Source organism: Aplysia californica, unplaced genomic scaffold (genome assembly GCF_000002075.1).
Source record: "Aplysia californica isolate F4 #8 unplaced genomic scaffold, AplCal3.0 scaffold00054, whole genome shotgun sequence".
Lineage (NCBI taxonomy): Eukaryota > Metazoa > Mollusca > Gastropoda > Aplysiida > Aplysiidae > Aplysia > Aplysia californica.
In genome coordinates this window covers 576,420-584,513 of record NW_004797324.1, presented here as the reverse complement: position 1 = coordinate 584,513, position 8,094 = coordinate 576,420, and positions in this window count along the sequence as shown.

The window sequence follows — 8,094 nt, the reverse complement described above, 5'->3', positions numbered from 1 at the left end:
GTGTGTGTGTGTGTGTGTGTGTGTGTGTGTAAGTGAGTGAATGTAAGGTGAAGGGGTATTATAATTTATGCGTATGTGTAGTGAAACACCAAGCCAATGATGCCAGCGTGTGGACAATAAACATTGATCTTATCTTATCCGATCTTAGATACGGGTCAGACAAAGAGAGATATTGCTACGTGTACTTTTCTTTTAAATGTCGATCTTTGTACGCCCCCATCGACACAACTTTGATCGTTTAGAAGGCAAGCTTCCGACCCCGCCTGCCAGAGACAACCCGGGCTGAGACGAAAGCAATACCCCATCAGAAACACTAAGCTTCATGAGATACACGATAAAAATGTTTCCCCAATCGGGAATCAAATCCGGGTCACCTGATTGCCACAGTTAAGCGCCTAAAAGCTATACCACTGACTGACGCTGGCCATGAGTGTATTACTACTTCACTAACATAATAATAATACGTAACCGGGGGGTGCAGCAAGTACGCTAATTTTAGCCGCCTCTTAAAAAGCAAGAAAATCCATCGTCCTATTGAGAAGTGCCCTTAAATAGAACAATACAACTTTAAAAGACAAATTTTAATAGAGTGTCTTTTTTTGAAATCTCAAGGTTTAACCAAAAACAGAATCAAATGTTATTCGTTAAAAGCCTTAAAAAAATAATTCTTAAAGTGACAGCCCGTACCAAGTACAAGACAGTGGCTGACCGGTGAATATTTCGTGGTTAATGTGGTCCAAGTTCTTTGATGGAAACTTATTTTCCAATAATGTTAGCAATAGATAAAGTATCAAGATATAGGATTGACATAATATTTTCAGCATAACAACCGGTCGAACGAAACAGCATGTTATAAAAATGCCATGAGAGCAAAAATCTCATTGAAATTCAGGAAATCAGCTAATAACCATATACCCTTTCCCCACAAAAACCCAACAAAACAACTTAACAATAACAAAAATACTAAGAAAAAACCTATGGCTCCCTCCACACATACAAACAAAAACATAAGAAAAAGAAAGGAAAAACAAAACAAAATCCAAAAACAACCGTACACAAAACTTATACACAACAAAACAAACAGAACTTCTTGACCGATTACCAAAGCTAATGCTATTGTATTAGTATACCAATCAACAGAAATCCCCTCTCTTCCGAACCTCCTCCCCCACCCCCGCGCCACGACCAAACTCATTACCGTCAATCCCTGCAATGATTCACATGTGCCAAACGCCGACCCACATAGCTCACACTCGATCAACGAACTGCTGTCTGACGACAAAAGAAAGGACCTGTCGCTCCAAATGTTGTTCTGCCAAGAGGCGATAAATAAAGTATCTTTTATGATAGTTTCTTCTCGTGCGGAAAGAAATGTACTTACTTTACTTTACTTTTTTTCTTCCACTTGTACCCTGGGGTGTCGCAGGGAGACACATGCGTCTGTCTGCAGCAAGTCGTGTGGCCTGTAGGAGGGACATCCCATGATCTCTAAGGGTGTCTGCCACAGATTCACTCCATCGTCGCCTTGGTCTTCCTCTGGCTTTCCATCCAGAATATATAGTGTTGTATGCTCTCAGAGCTGGATGGTTTGAGGGCATCCGCGTGAGGTGTCCGAACCACTTGACCTTTTGTTTTTCAATGTGTGGTAGGACTAGTGTTGTTCCCACGGTGTCCCTTATGACTTCATTTTTAATTTGGTCTCTTCTTGTTTTGTTGACCGCTCTTCTTAAGCATTTCATCTCGCATGTGACCAGTTTCCTCTCTAGGGCTTTTGTTAGAGTCCATGTCTGGCACTGATATGTGAGAGTTGGAAGGAAAATGGCGTTGATGAGCTTCGCCTTGGTGCTCATGGGGATATTGGGATGTTTCAGGAGAGGGCCGAGTTGGTAGCTGACTGCGTTGGATCTCTGGCATCTAGTCTCTATTTCTCGATCTAATTTTCCATTTTCTGTGAAAATGTTGCCCAAGTATTTGAATTCTTTGCTTTGTTTTAGTTGGGATCCATTGATGTTGATATCCACTTTGCCTGGTCTCCTGCTAATTGTCATGACTTCGGTCTTGCTAATACTGATCTTCATGTCATATTTTTCGCAGCTCGCATTTAGTTGGTTCATATGCTCCTGTAGCTGAGTCTTGTTGTTAAGCATTGTCAGGTCGTCTGCAAACATGAGTTTGTTGAGTGCCTCTGGGTCTGGATTGGCCTCTTTTGTTATCTGGTCCATGTAGATCACGAAGAGCAGAGGGGAGAGATTGCAGCCCTGTCTCACTCCAGATGTTACTGGAAACCAGTCCGATGTTCCACTGGTAGTTCGGACAGCGCTTCTGCTGTTGGCATAGATAGCCCTGATGTTGTCTAGCAGTTGTCCCTTGATGTCGTACTGCTCTAAGATCTTCCATAGCTTGTTTCTATTTACTCGATCAAAGGCTTTTTCTTGATCCACAAATACGAGGTGGAGATCTTTGTCGTATTCCAAAGCCCTCTCACACAGTTGTCTGAGTGCGAAGATTGCATCAGTGCACCCTCTTCCTTTCCTAAAACCAAATTGGGCGTCACTGAGAAGATGTTCGGTTTTTGCGCGAGTGCGTCGCTCTAGGATTTTTGCATACATTTTCCCCGCATGGCTGAAAAGAGATATGCCTCTATAGGTGTTGCAGTCTTTCTTGCTGCCCTTTTTCTTCCATATTGGCACCACTATCGCATTTTGCCAGTCTGCTGGTACTTTTCTTTCTTTCCATGCGTTCTGGAAGATGATTGTAAGCCAATGTAGATCTATTCCGGTTTCGCCGCATACAAGGATGGCTTGTACAGTGTCATGAATTGCCTGAGATACTGGTTTAAGCGTATCTCTACCTCGCTTCAGAAGACAGCGACTGTTATGCTTATAGACATACGCTGAAAAGTGTTTTAAGAGGCGTGAAATTTAAATTTTGAATGCGTTGTCGAAAGGACAAACGATCAAAGATGGGTGAGCGAAGAGCAACGAAAACTTCCAACTAACACTTCAAGTTCAAGAAAGTCCCGTTTAGTATTCGAAACATAATCATCCGCAACATAAGCAATCATTTTCGGTGATGTAGGTTCAGAGTAAGGCAATGCGCCACACGGCATCACGGGGTCTTATAAATCGTTAGCCACTTTAGGCTACTATTCATTCCAGCAGGTGAGGAAGGGTGTACGAGCGTCCTCTATTCTCAAGGTCCTTTCAAGGTTATATGCCGATGGCAAAAATGTGTAACTGTAGGAGGCGACTACATAGAGAAAGATTAAGCTTAGTATCAAATTTCAGATTTTTACCTTTATCCCTTCATGGTCAGGTAAAAAACTTCTGGTGCGCCCCTCACACAATGCATAGTAAAGTTAGAAATAACAAACAGGGTTATACATGCAGTCTGTGCTCTAAAACGTATGTCAAAACATCAGTCGTGTTGCGGCCAGGCTGTTCCCCTGGCACGCCCCTGCAGGTGGGGGGCCCCATAGTTTTACTATGAGGGAGTAAAGAATACACCTGCCGTGATACTGCGTGTCGTAAGAGGCGACTAAAGGTGCATAGGTCTGGCCACCTGAAAAGTGACAGTTTGCGGAGGGCCAACTACCCGACCCAGTAAAAAAGGAAAGTTATAGAAACTCGAACAAACATGCCTTATAATATTTCCATCTTGGGAGACGGAGGAGCTTCTGCATCAGCAGGAACAATGAAGGACAGCGGACAAAGCCGAAATGACTCTTCTGACCCGAAACCTTCTCTGTAGAACAAGTCTCTCCGGATTGCGTTGTGGAATGTTCGCACCTTGTATGAAGCAGGAAAGAGTCACGGAAATGGATGTACAGAAAAGTGGGAAGACGTGGAGTGACATCAAGCGACTAGCCCAGGATAGGGAAAGGTGGAGAGTGTTTGTTCGTAGCCTATATCCTGCCCCAAGGTGAGAAAGGCAATGATGATGGTGTTCCCCTGGCAGGTAAAAAACGTAATTTTGAGTCATACCTGAGGACTTCTATACATTATAGTGCTTCAGACTCCTTCTTTAAGGTGCTAAGTGTCATCATTAGGTCTTTTATTTGCGACATACTGTTAGTTACACGTGAATGAGACGTAAAGTAATTTTTTGGTGTGTATTCGTTGCTCTTGCTTCTGCTGTTTAAGTGGCTATTGTTGTTGTTGTTTTTGACAATGATAAGGCTGATGATGCTGATGATGACGTAGAAAACGATTATTGTAACGATTTGTGTTTAAACTTGGGTTCCGTTTTGTTCTTTAATGAACGTCCCCGTAAGCTATTCCTAGGGGCGGGACACATCGTAATTGCCAACTCCCCTCTCAGAGTGACCACAGTTTGAAGCTTATGTGTCACCAGTACCCCTAGCAGTTATAAAAGAAAAGCCGAAATATCACTTGGGGACCGCTTCTAAATTATGACGACGTCAGTGGTACAGTTCCCAACCTATGCTAAAAGATTTGACATGTTCGAGGAGGAGTAAAAAATGAATGCAATTTCGTTGATGAAAGCAGTTGCAACTATCACACCTCAAACTGAGGGGGAGCATCCGAGAACCCGATTTCTATTTTCTCAACATAGTCGCCATTTTCTTCAATAGCCACTGTTCTCCTTCTGGTCTTTTTTAGCATTTTTTTTTCCACAGCAGTCTTGATTTCTCCATCGCTTCCATTGTGTAGACTTCTCAATGGGGAGGATGTCAGACTTGTGGAGATTAAAGACGGCCAGAAGCTTTCAGGATCACCATCTACCCCTACGACAATTCGTTTTCAAGTTTGACAATATTGCTTTTCGCGTTACTCTTGTTGTTAGCGTTGATGTCGATGGTTGTGTTGTGATTTTTTTTTTTTTGGGGGGTGGGGGGTGTGTGTGTGGCGATATTAAAGGGAGAGTAGTCAGGGTTTGAAGGGGCGACGGAGTTACTGTAAACGAACGGAATAATGTATTTATTTCACGTGTTTTACGCCCCCATCGATACATTGTCGATCGTTTGAGAGGTTGGCTGCTTCGACCATACCTGTTAGGGCTAACCTGGCCTGACGGATACAGTATCCCAGCACAGAGACGTTACTCTACGATAACACATGTTGAACTCACATCTCCTGCTAGCAACGACGAAAAGTTTCACCAACAGATATAAAACTCTCATGGTGGCCGCACTGGAAGAGGAGCACGCAATCATTTGTCCGTTAATTGCGTGCGCATCGAGACATAGACGACACAGTATTTGCCACAACTTTTCTATCGCATTTCTAGTTGCAACAAGATATACGATGCAAACGACTTCACAATAATCGTCTCAATTTTTAAATATCCAGATTGCAAAGAAACGTACGTGGAGGCAACGTGCACATTTTAAAATAATAATAATAATAATAATAATAATAATAATAATAATAATAATAATAATAATTTAAAAAACAACAACAACAAAACAAAACATAATGATGGCAGCTACATAAATGTACACTCATGATTAAATACACTAGAAGATAATGCAGAAGAGATTATATAATTTGCTCAGTCCGTGGGAAGGCCACCTTGTTCGTTTGCATACAGGGGAGAGGGCCTCACCTCACAAACGGGTCTTTTAGATCGTCATCGGCAGGCCGTGCGTGAAGGCGTGAGCCAGGTGAAGAGCTCAATGCTTGCTTTTCACGTTACATGTCGTACTTCTTTTAACTTGTAATACTATGCGAGTACTCCAAAGAGGTTATATTATAACAGAATTATATCATAGTACAACCTCATTCATCATCATCATCCAGTGCCAGATCTGCGACAGACATCGGCGATCATGATTTTCCATTCATTCCTTTGCTCGGATGCTCTCAGAAAAGCTACGTTTCCCTGATTTTTCCCTGCTACCCATTTGTTTAGGTTCCCTAAGTATGTTGTTCTGGGCCTACCCCTGCCTCGCTTGCCTTCAATTTTGCCAGTGAGAGCTAGATGTTCAAGACCCTTATGTCTATTCAGGTGTCCCAAAAACTGCATTTGTCGTTTCCTGATTGTTTTTAACATTGAGCGTCCCACGTGGGCTTCATCAAGCACTACCTCATTTGATTTCTTTTCCTTCCACGATACTCTTAGCAGTCTCCTAAGAAACCACATTTCTGTTGCCTCTATTTTATTTTCACTGTCTTTAGTGATTGTCCAGCATTCACAGCCATATAGAAGGGTTGACCAAACATAGCATTTCAGGACTTTCATTTTGGTGTTCATTGATATGTTTCTATTTTTCAGGATTGGGCTCATTTTATTGAAACTAGCCTTAGCCATTGCAGTTCTCCTTTTTATTTCTGCGGAAGATTTGGCATCAGATGTTATCATATATCCAAGATATTTAAACTGTTGGACTTGTTTGATCTTTTCACCTTTGCTAATGAGATTACAACTAGGATTTGCTGCTTTTTTGGATATTACCATGCATTCTGTTTTCTTTACATTCAACAATAATCCTTTATGTTCACTTTCTTGTTCAACAGTATCTAGAAGCATTTGAAGGTCCTTTTCGGAGCCTGCTATTAAAACCGTGTCATCTGCATACCTGATGTTATTAATTAGCCATCGCAAAGTAGAGGGCATTTCCTTCTGGTGACAGGCTGGTGAAGCGTTAATGGCTCAAATATGAGATAAACAAGAGAAATCTTTGAGGCAACGTTGTCAAGTCATGGGTAATAGAAGAGAGAGAGAGAGAGAGAGAGAGAGAGAGAGAGAGAGAGAGAGAGAGAGAGAGAGAGAGAGAGAGAGAGAGAGAGAGAGAAATGAAGGGAGAGGAATGGGTTAACTTGTATTTGTGAGTGTCAGTAATCGCCCAACAAAACCAAAAAACACAAAAACAAAACAAAGCAGTGCCGACTTTTTGCGGTATGAGAGATATGGAAGGACAGACTGACTGTGCCAGCTATTTTCTTTTTACACGATAAGGGTGGGCAAAAAATGTCACCCGTTAATGTTTCCTATTAAATGTCATTTTAGCCTTTCCATACGAATTCTAGTTATTGACATATGATAGTGCAGTTTTGCGACAAGGTGCCCTTCACTGTAGCTGTAGTTTTTAAAGTCAGAGTTATGATTTTATTTTCATTTCAGAACACTTGATTTTTTTAAGAGACGCACCTTCTATTAACATTTTGTCTCAATATAATTTTTTAATGAATGTGTTTTTACACCCTCTCCCAATAATTGACACAATATAGATCATTTAGGAGGCGACCTTGCAACCCTGCATGCCTGGGCTTCAAGGGATGCAAGCAGAAAGACCGAAATACTCGATAAAAATGTCTCCCCGTTCGGGAATCGAACTCGTGTCTTCTCTTCTGGATTGGACAGAGAAACGCGTAACCTCTACATCACAGGCGCCGGTAATTTGTCTCAAATAAAGCAAGGAGCAAAGCGCAAAACTTCACAGACTATCATACCTTACGTCCAAAGGAAAGATAAAGACAGTTCCATTTTGTTTGGTCTCTATTTACACGCCAAAGCCCATTTTCTCAATTGTGCCTGTTAGAAATAAAACAGAAGAAAGCAAAACGTTGGGGGTCTAAAACAGATGTTATCATTATCATTACGCTAGTACATCGGGACCTATGCCATTACAAGTTGCTCGCATGCCTTCAGCACATAAACCTAGATCTTAGAATTTAGATCATCATTATTTTATATTGCTTTCGGCCGCCAATAATAGTCGTGACGAACTGACGACAGTCTTGCTGTTAATTCGTCCTATGAATGACATATCTACTAAAAACAAAGTTTGCAATGACGTACATAAACACACAGATACATTCTAATTTATAGATAAATGCATGAATAATACACATTCACAAACATAGACAATGAACACACCATTTCTGGTGGCCACTGTGAAGCACACTGTTTACCCTGATTTTGAGTTGGAGTTATCGTGTGTTGCTCAAGGACACACCCAAGTGATCACCGACACATACTTGACACTGAGTCTGAGTTCACTAACCAGCTTAACACCTGAACTGAAAAGCGGAAACTCTTATTTTTAAAAGTGGAACTGGGCAAAACAGTGGCACTATTCTGAAGTATTTCATAACAATATAATATACCACTAAAAAAAATAAAATATAT